The sequence below is a fragment of the Vicugna pacos genome, chromosome 1 (assembly GCF_048564905.1).
Source record: "Vicugna pacos chromosome 1, VicPac4, whole genome shotgun sequence".
Lineage (NCBI taxonomy): Eukaryota > Metazoa > Chordata > Mammalia > Artiodactyla > Camelidae > Vicugna > Vicugna pacos.
This window is the reverse complement of record NC_132987.1, coordinates 5,501,338-5,522,088: the sequence shown is the minus strand read 5'-3', so window position 1 is coordinate 5,522,088 and position 20,751 is coordinate 5,501,338. Positions and strand designations below refer to the sequence as shown.

Sequence of the window (20,751 nt, the reverse complement as noted above, 5' to 3'; positions counted from 1 at the left end):
AAAAGAACAAGCAGTATTTTTTAATATAGCTGGTAGATTTTGGTAAAATAATCATTGTATATAAAAACCTTTTTTAAAAAAACATTTCGATACCATTGTACTTGGATATTTATAAAATTTTTGTAGACTTAAAATTCACTGTGTGAGTTTTACTTTAGAGAATTTTTTTAAAAATTATTATATATTCCAGTGATCTTTTTAAATAATGAGGATAGAATAGTCCATTTTATTGCAGAGTTTTCAACTGTACTACATTGATAGATGCTGATGTCTAATATATTTTAACAGTTAGAAATTACATATGTAATTTGTGGTAAAAAGAGGCATCTCTTTTGTTGTAGTATTTTTATTATTATTTCCCTTCTTCATGTTTGTAAGTGTAAGTTTTTCAGTTGTTCTCTGACATTGTTTTGTTCTTAAAAAATGTCTTTACCAGGTTTGGGCTCCAATTTGTCTTGCTGATACAATGTTGATCTGAGCTTGGTCAGTTTTTATTCTTACAGTCTGAGAATTGAAAAGAAGTTAAATTAAATTGCAGTCATTATATTTTTGCTGTAAGGAGGGCTTGTTTATTAACCAGATAGATGTTTTGAAATACAAAATCTTTACAAAAACACTTTACCCTGGAGTTTGTATTGCTCCTTGAATTTCCTGAGAAGGAATCTCATGTGAGGAGTGGAAAACTCAAGGGAAGGAACATTGAGGGTTAGCTTCAAGCTGTTTTATTTTTACATTTTAGGAAAATCTGAATGTTTTAAATAGAAGAAATTAAGAAGCTAATAAATAATAAAAACTGTTAATATCTCATTATTTATTTTAAATGATCGTTTTCTTTGGAACATTTCTAGTATTAGAAATATCATTTATTTGAGTCTTTGGAAGTGATCTGGTATTCTGCTGTTTGGTAATTGTATTCCTGTAAATCGCAGTGTTTGTCTTTCCTGAACTTAAAAATATATTTAGTTTTAGTCAGAAAAACCACCTCCTAGCCTTGATTTTTCAACAGATACATAGTGAGAATTTACTTTAACTTAATCCATTCATGTATAAGGCAGTATATGAGCCAAATACGTTACATTATGGGACTGTGAACTTTAGTAATAATTATTCTCCTACTTTCCCTTCCCTCCTTTCTTGTTACTCCGAATGTAGAGAGGTTTAATGAGTTGGCTTCCTAGCATATCTGTTTAGTGACAATTTTAATAGAATATGACTATTTTGACCAAGCTTAGAATGCTGCTATCAATTTCAATCTTTAATTAGACTTGTAAATAGATGTTTTATTGAACGTACAGATTTTCAATCAGACGTGTTGACATGATGGATAAGAATTTTCAGCCCCACTCAGTAACTAAGCAGAGATTGTACAGGTTCATGTGTTTTATCACACCTAGTAAGGGCTGCAGGCCACGGACCTGATGTTCATCTATCCATTCAAAAATATTCACTGATCATCTAGTATCTGGGGATAGACTGATATTAAACAAGTAGAGACAGGTGCTTTCTTTCAGTGGAGTTCACATTTTAGCATGAGAGAGAAAAACATGAAAAAGTAGAGAAGTGAGAAAAAATATAAGAGAATGATTAAATGCTAGGCAAAGAATTTAAAATAGGGTAATATGATGATGAGTGATGGGGTGTGTACTTTAGATTGTCAGGGAGGGTCTCCCTGAGAAGGTGATATGTCAGATGTGAATGACAGAAGGGGACCCAGGCATGCCAAGATGGTGACAGAGAGAGCAATGGACAGATAGTTGCAGACAGACAGGCAGAGGAAGGAAGCACCTGTCTAGGAAAAGAGAAGTGTTCCTTTTTAGGAAGTCCCTAGGAGAGGAATAGACTCGTCCTATTCAAGGACCTGTAGGCATGTCATGCTGGCTGGAGCACCTTGGCTGACAGGGGGACAACACAGGACTGGCCCAGTAAGTGGGGCCAGACTACGGGGGTTTATGAACCTGGCTGCCGAGTGTAGGGTGTATCCTGAAGACAGACAGTTATTCAGCAGTCTGCGTCGTTACCTCTGTTGTACTCTTAAGTTTCTTCTCAAGAATGATGGCCATAACTATTTTTTATTATGTATTCTTATGACTTGATACTAAGCACTTAATAGGTAGTGCCTGATTTACAGAGTTGTAGCATTTTTTATATTTATTTTCATGTTGCAATCCTCTATACCAATCTTAGTTTCCTCATTCTCAGTACTTTCTATTTGTAACAGTGAAGTAACTTCTGCTTGAGATAAAAGGATGTCCTAAAATTAACGGTTTATCTCAAGCTCAGTTACTTATGTGTGGTCTGTTTTATGCCAAGCGACCAATATTAAAATAGTAATGATGAATGGTGACAACTTTTCTGCTTGACCCATTGTGTGTACATGTGTGTAGGAGATTTGAGGGTGGTGTACATATAATCATTATTTTCCCTTTGCTGATGTAATGGAAAATTTGCTCCTCTAGGACATATTAGAACAATGTATTTAATGCTCTTCAATTTAATTTGCTAGTATCACAATTAATACAATTAAGGTCACTTGAAATGAAACTATTAACAAATTGAGTAATTTACTTTAACAATGTCAATGTGTTCTCACAATTACATTTGCTTTAATTAGTGTACAAGCTATTATTTAATAGCATACTTCACATAGAAAAATGTAATAATGCATTCTTGGCTCCTTATAACAGAAAGAAAGAAACTTTTAATGGACGGAGTGATTTTGTGGAATTGCTGCTAGATATAAAGTGATTGAAGAGAAAGTACAAAGCCAAAAAGCAAAGCTTGCAAGAATGTAAATAAAGGAAGTAGTTTTCTTGGCGCTTACCAGTATATGTCCTATTTATCATTGTGTAAACAGACTTAGAAACTTTTAATGGTAGTTCTGGAAGAGAACATAGAGCCGCAAGAATTTTAAGTGTTCAGTTTTATCTGGTTTTTGCTTAATACTTCAGTAGTATTTCACTTTTTAAATATCATAAAATAGTTAAAATAATTCATAAATTATTATAATTATGTTAATTAATAGTTAAAATAATCATGCTAATAGAGGGGAACAGAATGGTGTAGAATATTAAAAAGGTAGGAAATAAAAATGTTTTAATTCGCAAATCATCTTTTGTTTTATATTTTAACATGGATATTTCTTACCCAGGAATTCACTTTTATAGCCACTGAAAAAGGTCTTCTTCTGTCTGGCCTACACTATACATAGAGATCAAAAGACCCAGAGAGGAATAAATGGTTATATTTCTGTTTCTATATGTGCAGAGTAAGCGGAAGGAGATGAACTGTCAACCAAGTCATCTTTAATAAGCTCTGCTGTTCTCTGTAAACATGAGAGCAGGATTTACTATCATGTAACCAAGGGGAGATTTTATACAGAAGGGAGATAAATGCAGTCCAGATAATTCAATACTCTAATTTTAAAAATTAGTTTGACAATCTTTTTTGCATAATTTGATTGATTTAAGTTTCTATTGCTTTTATCTTCTTTCCCTTCCTTCTCTGGTTAATGACAAAAATTCCTAAAGTTGCCAGTAAAAAAAGAAAACAGGCATAAGAGAAATTAGTCAATAAATATTTAAATGTAAAATGCAAGATGCTTAGAGAACCCAGACTTTGAAAAATTAACTATATCTCTCATTTCTAGGAAAGAGGTTCAGAGGAGTATATTTAGTTTTTCAGTGCTCATGAACGTTTATGCAGGAATCCCCCATTGGTTCTCATTTTGTGCCCTAAATTCTGAGTTCAGTCTACCATGGTATTCACAGATCAGATGAGTTAGAATAGAATAATTTACTAGAAGAACAGTCTACTTAGCAATAGTAGAAAATTGGTTCAGGCGATTCTTTAAATAGCATTTAAGTTTTAACTGGGTAAACTCCTGCTTAGTTAGTTGCTACGTACACTACAGTGAACAGTTGTCAATTTGGCCTTAAATTGATTCTTACTATGTATAGTCTCTAAATTCTATCTTTAACTTTAGATTATTTGTCTGTTTACTCCGTAGCTTATGTTATAGAATATTAGAAGAGTAACCAAAATCTGATTATTTAAATACTTGATCTTTAAAGTGTAATAGATTTTAAAACAAGACATTGATTTGTTTTATGAAAGAAGATCAAATGTAACAAGTGAATTGCTTTCTTCCAAGTCTTGCCTATGTGTGATCTTCATTCTTAGTTCTTCTTCTGTCTCGTAAGTAAGAAATTGCCCCAAACTTTTTGAAATAACATAATATGCCTTTAAGTGTTTTTCTGTGTCAAGCCTGAGGATTGATTCACTTGATTCACTGCATGTCAGGGTTATAGCATTTCAGAAGCACTTTATGAGCGGCCTTTTTTTTTTTTTTTTTGGCTCAAGTAAAGTTTTAAAGAAAGCTCTAAAAGGCCTTCCCAGCCTAGTTCGGTGCATTTGTTAAATCACTTTCCAGTGTGACTATGCAGGACTTTTCTGTTAAAGTTCGGGATCCACCCAGAATTGCCCTACAACATTGAAGGAGAACAAAATTAGAAAACTGGCAATATGTGACATCAGAATACAGAGCCCAGATACGGACCCATACAAATATGGTTAAGTGATCTTGACAAAGGAGCAAAGGCAATTCAATGGAACAAGGGTTAGTCATTTAAACAAATGATGCTGGAACATTGGATATTCACATTGAGGGGTGGTTAGAAATCTAGACATAGATTTTATACCTTTCACAAACATTAACTCAAAAAGGATCATTAACCTAAATGTAAAATGCAAAACTATAAAATTCCTAGAAGATGACATAGGATAAAATCTTTGTGACCTTGGATTTGGTGATAACATTTAATTAATTTGTTTTTTATACCTCTTTTTTTAATTATATGTATATTTTATTGAAATATAGTCAGTTTACAATGTTGTGTCAATTTCTGGTGTTCAGCATAATGCTTCAGTCATACATGAACATACATACATTCATTTTCAGATTCTTTTTCACTGTAAGTTACTACAAGACATTGAATATAGTTCCCTATGCTACACAGTATGAACTTGTTGTTTGTCTATTTTATATATATTAGTTGGTATCTGCAAATCTTGAACTCCCAATTTATCTCTTCCCACCCTCTTCCCCACTAGTAACCATAAATTTGTTTTCTATGTCTGTGAGACTGTTTGTTTTATAAATAAGTCTTTTTTTTTAAGATTCCACATATAAATGACATCATATAGTATTTTTCTTTCTGTTTTTGGCTTACTTCACTTAGAATGACTGTCTCCAGGTCCATCCATGTTGCTGCAAATGGTATTATTTTATTCTTTTTTATGGCTGAGTAGTAGTCCATTGTATAAATATACCACAACTTCTTTATTTAGCCATCTGTTGATGGACATTTAGGTTGTTTCCATGTCTTGGCTATTGTAAATAGTGCTGCTGTGAACATTGGTGTACATGTGTCTTTTGGATATATGCCCAGGAGTGGGATTGCTGGATCATATGGTAAGTCCATTTTTAGTCTTTTGAGGAATTTCCTTACTGTTATGGTTCCATAATGGCTGCACCAGACAACATTCCCACCAACAGTGTAGGAGGGTTCCCTTTTCTCCACACCCTCTCCAGCATTTATTGTTTGTGGACTTTTGAATGATGGCCATTCTGAGTGGTGTGAGGTGATACCTCATTGTAGTTTTGATTTGCATTTCTCTGATAATTAGCGATAATGAGCATTTTTTCATGTGCCTCTTGGCCATTTGTAATAGAGATCTTTTTACATCTTCCTTTTCAGTTTGAATGGCTTTTATTTTTCTTGTCTAATTACACTGGCTAGAACTTCTAGTACAGTGCTGAATAGAAGTAGTGTCTTGTTTGTGATTTTTGGGAGAAAACCTTTCAGTCTTTCACTGTGACTGATGTTGGCTCTAAGTTTTTCATAAATGCCTTTTTTTCTTTTGAGAAAATTCCCTTCCATTCCTAGTTTGTTGAGTGTTTTTATCAAGAAAGGATGTTGTATTTTGTCAAATGCTTTTTCTGCATTGAGATGATCATGTTTTTTTCCTTCTTTTTTTTTAACATTTTGTTTACATTGATATTTGCATACTGAACCATCTTTGCTTTCCTGTCATAAACCTCACTAATGCCATGATCCTCTTAAAATGCAGCTAGATTCAGTCTGCTACTACTTGTTGAGATTTTTTGTAACTATATTGATAAGGAATATTGGTCTGTAGTTTTCTTGTAATATCCTTATCTGGCTTGACGTCAGGGTAATGCTGGCTTTATAGGAAAGTGCTCCCTCCTAGTTTTTAGAAGAGTTTGAGAAGAATTGGTGCTCATTGTTATTAATACTTGGTAGAATTACTAGTGAAGCCATCCGAGCTTGGACTTTTTGTTGGGAGCTTTTTGATTACTCAGTCAATTTACTTTTTACAGGTCTGTTCAGATTTTCTTCTTGATGCAGTTTTGTCAACTTGTGTGTATCCAGGAGCCTGATCATTTCATTTAGAAGATCGAATTTGTCAGTCTACAGTTCATAGTATTTTGTATAATCCTTTCTGTTTGTAAGATCTGTAGGACAGTCCCCACTTTAATTTCTATGTTAGTAAAGTTTTTTTTCTCCTTTGTCAGTCTACCTAAAAGTTTGTCACTTTTGTTCTTTTTAATGAATCAACTTTTTGTTTCATTGACTCTATTATTTTTCTACTCTGTTTTATTTATCTCCCCTCTGTTCTTCTCCTTGCTTTTCCTTCTGCCCCTTAGATTAAATCATCTCAGTCGACATATTTGAGTGTGCTGATTCTTCTTCTGCCTGCTCAAATCTGCCGTTGAACCCCTCCAGTGAATTTTAATTTAATTTATTGTAATTCTCAGCTCCAGAATTGCTATTTTGTTTCTGTTTATAATGTCTATCTTTTTATTGATATTCTGTCTGTTTAAACATTGTTCCCCTGGTGCCCTTTAGTTCTTTGATCATGGTTTCCTTTAGCCATTTGAACATATTTATGACAATTGATTTAAAGTCTCTGTCTAGTAAGTGCAATGCCTGGGCTTCCTCAGGGGCATTTCCTGTCATTTTTTTCCCCTATGAATGAGCCATACTTTCTTGTTTCTTTGCATTTGTTTCTATTTCTCTTTTGTTGTTGTTGTTGTTGTTGTTGTTGAACACTGGATTATTTTGTGTATTATAGCACAGCAAGTCTGGAAATTAGATTCCTCCTCTTTGGGGTTTTTTATTTCTGTAGTTGTGAGTTGTTGTTTTAGTGTCTTTTATAAACCATTATTATAAAGTCTGTGTATGCATATATAAAATACATGAAGTCTTTATTGTGTATAAACATCTAAGTTTATGTTCTATTACTTCAGTGGTGAGCTAGCATTTTGACTGAGTTCCCTTAAGTACCTGGAGCCAGAAGAAGAAAAGCATACTCTCATAGGCTTTGTATGCTGGCTCTGTGGTAAGGCTGCCACTCCTTTGCTTGGCCAGGCTGCTTACAGCTTTGCCTTAGCCTTCCCTTCCTGCTCTCATGGAGCGTGAAGTGCAGTCAGGAGTGGAAGTTGAAGGTCTTTTCAGGCCCTTCCTGAGCACACACCTTGTACTGAGTACACGTGTGGCACTCTGATTCCTTTGTGTACAAGCGACTGTAAAAGTGAGTACTCCCCCCACATGCCTCCTTTCCCATCCTTTCCCTTCTCAGGCTACTTGGCTCGTTTGTTATTTGTCCTGACTATCGTTACTTCTAGCACTAGCCTGCTGCGCCAGTAGTTCTGACTTTCCCTGCTTTTAGCAAACAGCACCAGGGAAGCTGTCCTAGCCCCGAGGTCACTAGACTGGGACACACCAAGGCCCGCACCAGCACTGGTTGTTCAGGGAGCGGCCAGGCAGGCTGAGACACTCAACTGAACTTCATTCCGGACAGTCTGTAGCTCACTCTGGCGTGAGCAGCCCGCACCGGCTTACTGCAAGGCAAAAGCGTCTTTTTCCTTTCAGCTTTGCCTTTTGTACGAGCTTTTAACTAGATTTCAGAGTTCTGCGAAAGCTGGTTCTTAACAGGTTTTGCCAGTTCATCAGTTGTCTTGTGGAGGAATGGAGCTCTGCATTTCTCTCTGCTCCACCGTTTTTCAGTCACTCCTCCTGCTGCACTTACTGTGAAGAGATTTTTACAGTGATACTCCCAGAACTCTTGTCTTAAAATAACTGAGTGCGGACAGACAGCAGAAAAACTGCCAATAATGTTTTCAGACTTGTACAAAAGAATCACAGTCCTCACAATACCTTTAAAAAATGTAAACCTGTTTCTTATTTCAACACCAGAAACGCTTAGTAAATCCTGTATATCAATTTACTTTATTTTTCTTCATTAGTAGAACGTAGTAGGAACAATAGTATTGTACCTAAAAATTTGTCAGTGTTGATTTATACACTCTAACATAACTTCCAGTTTTTTATGTTGTTCATATTTCTTTAAGTTATTTAGTGTTGTCCAGAGTCACTTTGCAGATGTGAAGAATTGACTATATTACCTCTTTGATTCAGTTAGGATAACTAGGATGCCTCTTCCCTTTTCCTCTTCTCTTCATGTGACGACAGAGACCGTATCTTGGGTCCTGTGAATTCACTCTGGGGAAGGTTAGTTTAGCCCATAGTAGGTCATACACGTGGTGCCATCAGTTATCCTAGTTACAGAAGAACCCCCAGGGGACTTGGGGTGGCACAGGGGCTGTCCAAACCAGGAGTAGCAGACTTCCTGTCAGCTTTTGAGTTTCTGATAATTTAGTTCTTGAAGTTATAGTTCTACCCCCAGCATAGTAAAACGCAAGTTTTGTTATCTCTCAATCAGGCCTTGTGATGAAATTTGGCCCGATTATGACATCAGGAGTGTGACAGGTTTCATACTGACAAGTAGTGTTTCCTGCCATATTGTGTTGAAAAGTCCTTCTGTTGGTGTCATTGAGGACGAACCGGGAAATCGGTATAGCCTTCCTTCCTTCCCAGGTGGTTCTCTTCACCTTACCCAGCTTTTTACTGTGGGACTTGCTTCCCGTCCTGTCACTTCCTCATTTCAGCTGCTCTCCAGTCATGCTTCATCCTCAGTGTTCTAGTGTGGGACCCTCTTTTCTCCTGAAAGCTTGGTGGATGAATGATAATAAAACATCAACACTAGGGTAAAAATCTTTGCTCTTCCTTTGTCTGAAAGCAAGCTTCGTAAGTCCATAAACTACAGATGATTCGGAGGGTAACATCAGGAGTGAAGGGGACACTTTGGTGTCTTTGGTCTTCTGATACTTCACCAGTTATCTCCAAGATCTTTGCCTCGTAAGGCCATTTTCTGCAGTCAGTGTCCAATAGTTCTGGAGAAAAGCTTTTGAACATGCAATTATGATTATTTTCTTAAAGTCATTATATTCAGGCAGCTGTATTTAATAGTTAATATAATTTTATTTTTAAAATGTGTATTGTATGGGCCAAAATGACCTATAGACAGTATTTAGTTTTTAGTCATTCAGAGGTTAAATTGTTTTTTGCTGCTGTCAGGAATAATATTTTAATAATCCTTTATGTACATTTAATTAATTGCATGTTAAAATTAACATCACAAGTAACTTAGTAACAGGTTAAAAATAAACCTTTTGTCTTGTTAATCAAACTTCACACAAAAATGTAGTCATTAAGTATTTGACACATTTTATACCTTCTACTTTTAATGATTTCAGTATGTGATTAATTTGATACATGTGAATATTGTTAACTATAAAATTCATACATGTTTGGAGATTATTTGTCATCAATAAAGGCTTGTTTTTATATTGCATTTAAACCTTAATGTTATAGTAAAATCTGCTTCTGATCAGAACTGAACAGAATTTCTGTTCTGTAACTGGATCGGCCAGTTAAATGTTAAGTTTTGAGATTTCTGTTCAAGCCAAAGAAAAGTAATTGATTTGAGCCATTTAATCTTATTGCCAAGGCAGTGTAAGTAGGTTTCACTTAAACCTTTTATATAATCAGTTACATGGAAGCAATTAGGACTGGCAACTGAGAGCCTACCAGGAACTTCTTGGAGGGGCGGATGGGGACTCTTAAGAATGGTTTTTAATGGCAATTTATAGAATTAATCTATACCAACTTTCAGTTCTTAATATAGGATATCTGATTTTAGAGATGGCTGTTATGTTAAACCTCTCTCCAAAGACTGAGAGGTGCTATTTTTATGAACATCTAGGCAAGGGACTGTATGGGTTCAGATGCCTGGCTTGAGTGATGAAAATACCATGAAGCATTTATACACTTGGTAATTTCTTGCCATTAAAACACACACGCACACACAGATTAGGGGTATATTTATGCACAATCTGGCCTTTTAACAAAGAAAAATAAGCCTATGTTTAGGCTGCCACTGCTTTGAACAAAACAGCTGAGACTTTAATGAACACCATACTGAGGGCATGTAGGACATAAGGCGAATTAAGCAGGTTACAAACTGCACGTCTTCTGTTTGGATATAAGAGATCTCCCCACCCCTGACAGTTAGGTGTCCTGACAAGGCAAGCAGACAGACAGAAACAGAAGGAGATCATTTGTATCAATTTGAGAAATAGGACTAGTAATGAAACAAAAGAGTGGCTCAAAATAGTCTTACTTTTATTGTAAAATTGTTCTATCGCTACATTTTTTCCGAAAATAAATATGCACAATGAAACAAAAGCTTATTTTATTTTGTTTGTAAATAAAGATCAACATAGTTTTTGTTTTAATTTTTTTTAAGGAGAGATTTTTCTGGACACTCAAACAAATTTTAATCTTGGTAACCTGACAGCTTTGTTTAAACATTGAATATGAGTTTCCTTTCATGAAAATCTTTTCAAAGTATAGCAGTTCGGCTGTGAAAACCTGAATACATTAATGATGACAAAGAAGCTCCAGAATGAGCCAACATTTGTTTTGTTCTTTTCCAACATTTCTTGATAAATTACATACACAAAAATGTTGCAGGGTTATTTTTAAATTTCCCTGTTTCTTTGCTAATAAATGTCTTTGTGCTTACCTTTTAGATATAATACCTTATTATTCATCACTTTAAATTATTTTTTAAACAAAAATGACTTTAAGAAGTTTTTTTTAAAATATGATTTTAAAGTACATATTACAGGGGACACTTAAATATTGCCTTTGATGTATGTGATTAAATATCAAAATATATTATTCATGTTTAGGCTCTTTATAATTTTCTTGAAAAATTAACCTCTTCCAAATACCAGAGAATTGTGTTCTGAGGGTGTTTAAGGATCATTTACTTTATATCTTAAGTGATTAAAAAAGATGTCATTTGCCACAAAAAGGCAGTATTGAAATATTTTACTGTAATACTTTTTCAAGGGTCACAGTATGCTTATTCAACGTGGTCATTCTTATCAAGAGTGACATTATTAATCTTTCCAAAATAAATGTTTCTTAGTGAGAAATTTTTATTTTTTAACTTGCATGTGTATGTTCTATGTCATTTCAAAAAAGTTTGAAGTATAGTTTGAGACATAGTCTGAGAAGATTAGCTTTTCTTTTCTGATTTTTAAAGTTCTAATATGTTTTTCTATTCTCTTTACAAAAAACTTTTCAGTAAAAGCATATTGCAAACTTTTGCAATTTTAGAATTATTCTCTAAAAAGTTCCTTGAATTACATTTTGATGTATTTTACATTTACAGAGTGAAAATGTTTCCAAATGGTGCATAGCGGAGCTCTATAACTAAAATGAACTGTGTTGGCCATTTATATGTTTGGTATGTGCCAAGCAATAATATTTCATCTTATTTGTAAATAGTCTATCAGTTGGCTTTTGCTGTGTAACAAACCAGCCCTAAACTCAGTTACATAAAACAGTAAGCATTTATTATTGCTAACAAGGAAGAGGGTAAGCTGGGTAATTCTCTTGCTCTGTGCTGAGCTTGCTTGTACGTTTGGGGAATAGCTGATCTGAGATGGCCTCACTCGAGTGTCTGGTGATTGCTGGTGGTTGAGTGAAGTGATGGAGTGACCGAGCCACCTGTTTCAGCCTTCCGTAGGCCGGCCACTGCTTGTTTTCCGTTGTAGTGTCAGCATTCCACAAAGATAAAAGAAGCTTCAGGTTTTCATGAGAACTAGGCTTGGTACTTGTGCTTGGTCACATCTACCACATTTTGTTGGTCAAAGCAAGTAACAGAGTCAACCAAAGTAAAGTAGTAGTAAACTTGTATTTCTGTATACTATCAATGAACAATCCCAACAATAATTTTAAGCCCAAAATTCTACTCACAGTAGTATTAAAAAGAATTAAATGTTTGGGAATACAGTTGACCGAAAAGGTAGAGGAATTACACTGAAAACTTCAAAACATTACTGTAAGGAAGATGTAAATAAGTGGAGAGAAATTTCATCATTAATGAATTAGGGAGCTCATCACTATTACAGTGCCACTGCCTCTTGATGGAAGGAACTGGGAAAGTCCAGTCTTAAAAGACATGTGTTCAAAAGAGGACTGATCAGGGCCATTTGTACCATCAGTTGCCACAGATACTGAAGCAAAAATGTAAATAAACAATTATGATGTAAGTATTTTATATCAATAAGAATCAGTCAAAAAAGGATAGTGTTATGGAAAACACAAAATAATTAACTGAAAATCTGGGACAGTTGACTGAAAAATAATAGAAGAAATAAAGAGAGCTCAACAGTGTGGTGGCCATTGGGAAATAATTAAGGAAAAGCTAGTTTTCCTATATATCTGGAATTACCAGATTAAAAAATACATTACATATGAAATGAGTTAAGATTTTAAAGAGAATTTTAAACAAATGTAATATAATTTTGTAAATTCACAGAGTGATTCTTTGAACCTGGAAAATATCTTTCTAAAATTAACTCAGAATTATACACTGATTAAAAAGACAGTAAGAAAATACTGTGAAAAATTTTATGACAGCACACTTGAAAACTAAGATGTGGAAAATTTTATAGTAAAAAAGAATTGTTAAAACTGAAAGAAAGACAGTTAAATCCATTTTAAGTAAAATACTGAGTACTCTGTAAGGCTAGAGTACTTGAATTACTTTTCGAGTTACATTTTATACATAAAAAACTATGGCTATGTAAACTATTACAACATATACGAAGAGTTTATTTTAAAATGGGAAAAATTTGTTATTTGGTAAAGTTATTTTTAATAAGTACACACAATCATGTATTGTGGATCACAATTATTAAAATATAAAATAAGAAAAACATTCTGTGTGATCCTCTAACCATCAGTATACTGGACTAAATACTTAATCATATCCCACACCAGTCCCAATCTGGGGACAGTTGATTTCTAACAAACAAAAAGGCAATTTTACTCTAGTTAAAAATTCTTTCAGAGAATTGAAATATAGGGAATGTTCTCAAATTCATATCACATGGCTAATATAGCCTTTATAACAATATCAGACAAGGGCTTTATGAGAAAGTACAGGCCATTCTTGTGCATGAACTTAATACAAATAAAACATTGGTAAACTGAATGTAGCAATGTATAAAAAGATAACACATCTTACCAAATTTTATCCTGGAAATGCAGGGTTTGTTAATTACAAAATAAATATATATATTTTATATATATATATTTATATATAAAATTCACCTCATTAATAAAGTAAAGAAGAAAGACCATTTCATTAGGTGTAGGGAAAACATCAAATAACACTGTGATAAAGAAAAAAAACTCTAAGCAAATTGTGAGTAGAAAAATAACTTCCTTAATATGAAAAAGAACATGTGTAAAAGAACTATAGCAAAATCATCTTCAGTGGTGAAATGTTTTAAATGTTCTCTTTAAGACTGGGAACAAGATAAGAATCTATAGGTAAATTATTAGAATTAATAATTTCTTTTATATATATATATACCTTGTTTTAAAATTAACATGTAATATCATTTGCACTTAGAAATATATGTAATAAAAATAATATAATAATAGGAATACCCTTGAATAAATTCAATAAATAATACAATAGCTTTTGTCAAGGATATTATAAAACTTTATGGAAAGACATTTAAGACCTGAATAAATACAGAGAACTCACCATGATCATGGGAGAGAGAATGCATCATCACACAGCTGTTAAGTTTCCACATTGATCTACAGGTTCAGCATACTTTTAAATCAAAATCCCAAGTGTTTTTTGAGTAACTTGGCAGGTTGATTCTAATATTAAGGAACAAAAGGTTCAATAGCCAAGACCCTTCTGAAGAAGAATGAAGGTGTACTGTGTAACTAGGTAGTGTGTGTAATGGTTCATAACTTGACAAACAGACCAGTGGGAAGAACAGAAAGTCCAGATAGATTCACACATGTGTTAAAACCTAATAGACGGCCAAGCTGGCATTGCAGATCAGTGGGAAAGAATGGGTTCATGAAATGGTGCTGAGGACAGCTGATTTTCCATTTGGGGGAAAAACCCAACTGAAGAATACCAGTTCATCCTAAATTACCATTATACTTTACAGAGGCAAAATATATAAGACACAAAAAAGGAAGTCATATAGAACTGGGTTGAATTTATCAAGAAATTCTGTCATCAGAAGATAACAAAGGGAAAATAGAAGCTACAATCAAGGAAAAGATAATATACAAAACTAACAGAAGTTTGATATCCAAAATGCATAAAGAATGTCTGTGAATCAGTAGGAAAAAGATGTGAATAGGCATACATTTTATAGAAGAGGAAATTTGCAACAGTCATAAATGTAAGAGAAACCTAAACAAAATCACAGTCCGATGTCCTTGTCAGAACTTTTCCCCCAGCTCTAACCCCTAGCAATCTTCAGTCTGTTCTCCATTGGTATAACTTTGTCACTTAAATAATGTTGTATAAGTGAAGTCATATAGAATATAACACTTTTTGATTGGCCTTTTTATTCCACAGCATGATCTTGAGACCCATCTAAGTTGTTAGATGTATCGATAGTTTTTTTACTTTTATTTGCTGAGTACAGTTCCATTCTATGGATGGACTACAGTTTGTTTATCCATTCACCTATTGAAGGACTTTTGGATTGTTTACAAATTTTAGCAATTACTAACAAAGCTCCAAGCAGCATTTGTGTACAGAATTTTGTGTGGATGTAAGTTGGTTGAGCTATTTTCCAGAGCAGCTACGCCATCTTACTTTTCCATCAGCAACGTGTTAGAGAAGACCAGTTGTTCAGCATCCTCACTGCTATTTTGGTATTGTCAGGATTTTTTTTAAACTGTTCTAATAAGGACATAATAGTAACCCTTTGTGGTTTTAATGTGCACTTTCTTAATGGCTAATGATGTTGAATGTTTTTAATGTGCACATTTGCCACCTACATTTTCTCTTTGGTGAAGTGTCTGTTCAAGTTATCTGCCAAAAAGTATTTTATTTTTCCTGTTGAGTTTAGAGAATTCTTTATATATTCTAGATACCAGTGCTCTGTCAGATACATGATCTGCAAATATTTTCTCCTCATCTCGGGCTTGTTTTTTCATCTCTTCTAACAGAGTCTTTCACAGAGAAATTTATTTTATTTTGATTTCTTTTCACTGATGAATTATGCCGTTGATGTCATATCTAAGAACTAATGTCAAATAACTCTTCACCTAACCCTAGGTCTTGATGATTTTGTTTATTTTCTTCTTAAAGTTTTTTGGTTTTATATTTTACACTTAGATTCATGATCCATTTAAGTGTTTTTTTGGATAAGATGTGAGATTTAGATCAGGGTCTATGTTTTTGCCCCTCTAATTGTTCCAGTGCCATTTGTTGAAAAGATCATTCTTCCTTCACTGAGGTGCTTGTGTACCTTTGCCAACAATCAGTTGGTTGTACTTTTTGGGGACTATTTGTGGACTCTTTTCTGTTCCCCTGGCCACATGTCTATCCCTCTGCCAGTACTGAACTGTCCTGAACACTTGAGGAATACAGCTTGCATTCCCCACAGGGTGATGTTGCCCCCAAGGGAGCAAAAATGTGTTTTTGTAGTTAGGGGAAAATCTTAGACCTCACAATGGTTGTGGCTCTGCAAAGGGCCCCAGGGTATAACAGAAATACAGTATATTTGTGGCACTAAAATTTCACAGATGGGGAGCAGTTGGGGGAAAAAATGTCTAAAAATGTTCCTTATAGAAGTGATAATGAAAAAACAGGTTGAGAAACACTGCTGGCTACTAAGTTATAAATCAGGTAGTGTAGTTTCTCCCACTTTATCCTTCCTTTTCAAAGGTGTTTTGGCTACGCTGGTGTCTTTGCCTCTTCCATATAAATTTTAGAATAAGCTTTTCTGTATCCTTAAATAATCATGCTGGAATTGTGTTAGAAACTATGATTCACATTTTTATTGGAGCATTCTGGTCTTGTGTGGATAATGTGGAGGCAGGAGTAGAAGCAGGGAGGTCAGTTAGGAAATGATGCTGTGCTCGGGAGAGGGGTGATGGTGGCTTTGCATTGTGGTGGTGGCAGTGGACATGAAGAGAAGTAAATGAGATCTCATATCTTTGAGATGAGCAGAGAACACTACTTGCTGATGAATCAGTGGCAGGGTCACGATTGTGAGAGGGGAATCCAGAAACGTTCCTAGGTTTCTGCCTCGGGTAACTGACTAGATAGGTGATGCTCTTTATTGAAATGTTGGAAACTGGGGGAAAATTAAATTTGGAGAGAATGGGAGTGGGGAGACAAAATCAAGATTTTTTTGACATTCTTTCCCAGATGTTCACTGAGCAGACAAGTATGGGAGTCAACAGTTCTGGCAATACAGAGTCTTAAGGTCTGGATTTTGGGGACATGTCAACACTTGGATGATGCTGGATTTGAGAACATGTAGATAGTGGGGGCAAGGAGCCCAGGACACTCTAACCTTTTAGAATTGGTAAACAAGTGTTTGATATCCTTAGTGTTTGAGAATTCAGAAAAATTAGGGGGGAAAAAAAGATGAACATAATATAAAAATGGCCAAAGAACATATCAATTCTCAAAAGTGTTTAATATTATAGATGTTTAATAATTATATGGAGGATTACCTCATTTTCTGTCTATAGAATATTAAGGCAAGACAGTTTTTTAAAACAAATTGTCAAAGATTCAACACATAATAAAACTGGACACTGGCTGAGGTCTGGAGAGATGTACATTATCATTTGCTTTTAGTGGGAATATAAATTGATACAATCCTTCCAGCACTCAGTTTGACAGTATTTATCAAAAGTCTTAATTTGTCCTTGTCCATTAATTTTCCAGTTTAATTTTTGTCCTTCTGAAATCCTGTGGGTTTTTTTCCATTTTTTTGCTGTTGTTTTTACTTTTATTGTCAATGAGGCATCAAAAGAGATTAAAATGTGGATAACCGGTTGAATGTGAAGTCCTTATTCATCTGAAACTGGCTAAACATGTCTTCTGAAGATCGGACTAGTTCTTTAAATTTCGGGTTTGTGTTACTCTTTCTTTCTTTTACTTTCACATACCTCCCAGCTTTTTCCCCTAACGGATAATGAATTTATCCCGTTTTTCAAATATTGCTAATTGTGCCCATATCTAGCACAGAAGACCTTATTTGAAATAAATTTTGTAATATTCACTGTTATGGAATGAATATTGATATTCTTACAAACTTTATATATTGAAATCTGAACCCCCAAAGTGATGGTGTTAGGAGGTGGGGCCTCTGGGGGTGATGAGGTTAGGAGGAAGGGGCCCTTTTAAATGGGAGTAGTGCCCTCATGAAATGGCCCCCGAGAGTGCTCCCCCTCCTCCTACCCTGTGAGGACAATATGTGTTGTTGAAACCGCTTAGTCTGTGGTATTTTTGTTGCAGCAGCCTGAATGGACTAAGACATTCACTTTTTAAGTCAATTAAATAGGAAGTAGTATATGGTAGTATATGGTTTCCCCATTTTGCCCAGAAAAAAAAACAAAGATACAATGAAACCTCTCCTACAACAAACATAAATAAACTCAGATTGTGATAAGTCTTTTTATCTCAGTAGTGGTTGTAACTCAGAAATCTATTTTGATGAATAAGTAGTTAATATTCCAGGAAAATATTTGCCAGCATAACTCCTACCAAATGATTATTGAGTTTGGCCATGTGCACCTTTAGTAGATTATTAGATAGTTCTTGTCTCTCTTCTTATCTTAATTTTATGTCTCTTCACCATTGTTAGGTAAATTCTTTAAGGGGAAAACATCATATTTGAAAATTATGTCTGGCGTCAAAGTGAGGTTTATGCGTCCTTCCCTTCATGAGGTAGATGCCTGCTTGTTCCAGCATGTACTGTAAATAGGTGAAAAGCCACACCTTTTTAAGAGAGTGAAATAAAATTTAATTATAAGAGGGGATTTGGCCAATATATTCATTGGTTTTATTTATAAAACCTGTACTTTTGTTTCCTTTCTAAATAAAAAATAGATTCTATTAAATAAAAAAAGCCACAAATTTGTCCAGCAGTAGGCATTTCCACCTTAAAGTCAACTAAATTCTCACCAAATTTGATTTAGTGACTCATGGCCAAAACAGGTGTTATCTTAATGAAAGAGAGAATGTTGAGTAAGTATGTTGAGCTACAGAGCCACTTTCAAAATTTATTTTTTTGTAGAAGTTCGAAACCCTCTTTCCTACCATGTGCAGGTACTCTACCAGAACTGAGTGTTTTATACTCTATGTGTTTATCTGAAATTTTTAAAGTACAGTTAAAATACATGCATAAAGAATGAATGTTGGAATATTCAGGGAATTTTTAATGTTGTAAACCTGTGTATGAATTCATATGCTTACATTAATATACAAATTATTTAATCCTCTATCAAAGTGAAAAATTTTTAATAGTGTGTTAGGGGTATTAAATTTTTTAACATCAATAGTTGTTCTTTTATTTAATCTCTGATAATTCAAATATACTTTCAGGTGATTGACACTCATTTTCCGTACATTTTAATTGAAATCATTATTTGGGGGGTGAGGCCTAAGTTATAGCTTTTTATAGGATTAGTAGTTGGTGATATATTTTCTCTTAACTCTAATTCAGAAGTTGAATAGCTCAACTAAGATGAGTGGACAGGTTAAGGTGCTCCAGTAACTTGGCCACACATACTCTGATGACAGTGAGTATTTAGGATTTAATAGGGCTATCAGACATTCAGCACCAGCCTTCTTAAGTATTCTGATTTGGTTACTAATGTAAAAAAAGGTTTTTTCCTACGTCCGTTGTCCTCAGACGTTCTTTGTAAGGTTTACTATTTGTTGATGACCGCGTGCAGTGGCAGTTTGTTGAGAGCCTGCTCTGTGTTGTGCTCTGATGTCGATACTGGAGAGACTGCGGAGAACAAAACACATGGTAATCTCTGCTCTCAGGAAGTTTGTGGGTTTAGTGAAAGACTGACAGTAGACAAGATTAATCTGTAAAATATATATCACTCCAGCAGTGTTGAGGGCTAAGGAGGAAAGTGAAGCAGGGAAACAGGGTGGGAAGTGAATGGTGTGTTCTGGTTTTAATTAGAGCAGCAGGAAACCTCCTTCACTGGGTCAAAGACCTGAAGAAAGTGTCCAGTTAAAAACATCTCCTTCATGAAACCCCAGTGTATTTAAAGAACATACTAGATTAGTGTTAAATTGTACTATTCTTCTAATTACATAACAGTGATAAGAATATTGGAAGACTCATAATATCCTGGAACTGGCATCGCCATTGCTTTATTGTGTCCTGTTAGTATAGTTTATTATGTATTTGTAGTATTTTAAAGGGTAAGTATTCTTGTTTTATGTGGTAACTCTACTAACGTTCTGACCTCCTACTGCAGCAAATATATAATTTGGTTGGTTTTATCTCTGTGGTGCAAAGAAAATCAATCAAGTTCTATTAACACCTGTAGTTCTAATGCACTAAAGTACATTTCAAATCCCCTGGTACTGTGAGTACCTGTTCTGGATATCAACTTACTTATTCTGAGTTTTGAAAAATGCTCTTTGTATAGTGCTATTATTTGTGAACTTCTCCTGGATCTTTCGCAAATGCTAAGAAATGGGGAAAGCTAAGTTTCTTTTATAGCTTTTTTTGTACTTAAGATTTTTCCTCTGTAATGTGTTTTTCTTAGCTTATTGCTTAGCCAAACTTCTAAAAAATTATTTGAGCGTATGAAAATTAATACTAATAATATTTTATTGCACTCTAAGATTTTAATCCTGCTATTAAAACATTTTCCAATACTCTTCAAAAATAGAAAGCTTTGTAATTTTTATTCTTCATGTGTAGGTCAAGAGAAGAGAGAAAGTCTACTGGGCTCCATTTATCTATGTGCTAAGCGTGCCTCTCTTCTAACACTTAATGTTCGGGGCTTCAGTTCAGTCTAGCTGTGGCTCAGGTGGTGGGATCCCCTGGTGGAGGGGGGAGTGGAGGTGGGCTTCATGCTCTGCTACTCAAGTCACGGTGCCCATTGAACCCAGTGCGGTAACCTTTTGCTATGATATTTCAGTAGTATGATATATTTACACACAAAAGGTACTGGATATGGAAAAACATATACTATTTTCTTTACATAAGTCTGTGTCACAAAGATTGGTTTTAAAGTTAGATTTCTTATGGTGGGTAGAAGCTGTTATTTCAAGACCCTTGTGATATTATTACAAATGTTTTATAGTCATCAATCTAGTCATATTTCATTATTGAAAAGCACCTGATTGCAACACCAACTGTAATTGTAGAAATAAAGGTCCACTGCAACAGATTCCATTTATCTTTCACAATAACATTCTTAGTGCACG

General features: G+C 34.5%; 1 protein-coding gene and 1 long non-coding RNA gene across 3 annotated transcripts in view; one reads left to right on the top strand and one right to left on the bottom strand.

The window, feature by feature from the left end:
* TBC1D5 (TBC1 domain family member 5) overlaps positions 1 to 20,751 on the top strand; it is a 497,763-nt gene that overhangs the window by 199,248 nt on the left and 277,764 nt on the right. The gene's annotated exons all lie outside the window — the stretch shown is intronic.
* Positions 4,046 to 8,750, bottom strand: LOC140688091 (uncharacterized). Its single transcript, XR_012062837.1, has 2 exons — positions 8,489 to 8,750; positions 4,046 to 4,481 (listed from the first exon to the last, which is right to left on the bottom strand). It is a non-coding gene; the product is annotated as an uncharacterized lncRNA (long non-coding RNA).